The sequence below is a fragment of the Rhopalosiphum maidis genome, chromosome 1, assembly GCF_003676215.2.
Source record: "Rhopalosiphum maidis isolate BTI-1 chromosome 1, ASM367621v3, whole genome shotgun sequence".
In the NCBI taxonomy this organism is placed as follows: domain Eukaryota; kingdom Metazoa; phylum Arthropoda; class Insecta; order Hemiptera; family Aphididae; genus Rhopalosiphum; species Rhopalosiphum maidis.
Genome location: NC_040877.1, coordinates 92,863,643 through 92,865,693, shown reverse-complemented (window position 1 = coordinate 92,865,693; position 2,051 = coordinate 92,863,643).

Here is a 2,051-nt window from a genome sequence, read left to right as displayed (position 1 = left end):
GACAGGCTGAATACAAGAACAGGCTGGACAGGTGTACTGGCTGGAAAAAAGAACAGGGTAGAAATAACAACAGGCTGGAAAGAAGAACAGGCTGGAAGTAAGGACATGCTGGACAGGTGGACAGGTTGGAAATAAGGACAGGCTGGACAGGTGTACATGCTGGAAATAAGGACAGGCTGGACTAAAAGATAGGCTGGATATAAGAACAGGCTGGACAGGTGGACAGGCTGGAAAAAGAACAGGGTAGAAATAACAACAGGCTGGAAAGAAGAACAGGCTGGAAATAAGGACATGCTGGACAGGTGGACAGGTTGGAAATAAGGACAGGCTGGACAGGTGTACAGGCTGGAAATAAGGACAGGATGGACAAGTGGACAGGCTGGAAATAAGGACAGGCCGGACATTTGGACAGGCTGGAAATAAGCACAGGCTGTACTGAAAGGCAGGCTGGATATAAGAAAAGGCTGGATACAAGAACAGGCTGGCCTGATGGACAGGCTGGAAATTAGAACAGGCTGGTAATCAGGACAGGCTGGACTGATGGACAGGCCGGAAATTAGAACAGGCTGGTAATCATGACAGGCTGGACAAGTGAACAGGCTGGAAATAAGGACAAGTTGGACAGGTGGACAGGCTGGAAATAAGGACAAGTTAGACAGGTGGACAGGCTGGATATTAGAAGAGGCTGGACAGGTGGACAGGCTGGAAATAAGAACAGCCTGGAAATAAGGACAGGCCGGACATTTGGACAGGCTGGAAATAAGCACAGGCTGTACTGAAAGGCAGGCTGGATATAAGAAAAGGCTGGATACAAGAACAGGCTGGACTGATGGACAGGCTGGAAATTAGAACAGGCTGGTAATCAGGACAGGCTGGACAAGTGAACAGGCTGGAAATAAGGACAGGCTGGAAATAAGAACAGGCTGGCAATATGAACAGGCTGGATATTAGAAGAGGCTGGATATAAGAACAGGCTGGATACAAGGATAGGCTGGACAAGTGGACAGGCTGGAAATAAGGACAAGTTTGACAAATGGACAGGCTGGAAATAAGAACAGGCTGGATATAAGAACAGGCTGGACTGAAAGGCAGGCTGGATATAAGAAAAGGCTGGATACAAGAACAGGCTGGCCTGATGGACAGGCTGGATATTAGAAGAGGCTGGACAGGTGGACAGGCTGGAAACAAGAACAGCCTGGAAATAAGGACAGGCTGGACATGTGGACAGGCTGGAAATAAGAACAGTTTGGAAATAAGGACAGGCTGGACATGTGGACAGGCTGGAAATAAGAACAGTCTGGAAATAAGGACAGGCTGGAAAATTGGACAGGCTGGAAATATGGACAGGCTGGAAATAAAGAACAGACTGGTAATAAGGACAGTCTGGACAAGTGGACAGGCTGGAAATAAGGACAGGCTGTACTGAAAGGCAGGCTGGATATAAGAAAAGGCTGGAAATAAGAACAGGCTGGATATTAGAAGAGGCTGGACAGGTGGACAGGCTGGAAATAAGAACAGGCTGGAAATAAAGACAGGCTGGACATGTGGACAGGCTGGAAATAAGAACAGTCTGGAAATAAGGACAGGCTGGAAAATTGGACAGGCTGGAAATATGTACAGGCTGGAAATAAAGACAGTCTGGACAAGTAGACAGGCTGGAAATAAGGACAAGTTGGACAAATGGACAGGCTGGATATAAGAACAGGCTGGACTGAAAGACAGGCTGAATACAAGAACAGGCTGGACAGGTGTACAGGCTGGAAAAAAGAACAGGGTAGAAATAACAACAGGCTGGAAAGAAGAACAGGCTGGAAATAAGGACATGCTGGACAGGTGGACAGGTTGGAAATAAGGACAGGCTGGACAGGTGTACAGGCTGGAAATAAGGACAGGATGGACAAGTGGACAGGCTGGAAATAAGGACAGGCCGGACATTTGGACAGGCTGGAAATAAGCACAGGCTGTACTGAAAGGCAGGCTGGATATAAGAAAAGGCTGGATACAAGAACAGGCTGGACTGATGGACAGGCTGGAAATTAGAACAGGCTGGT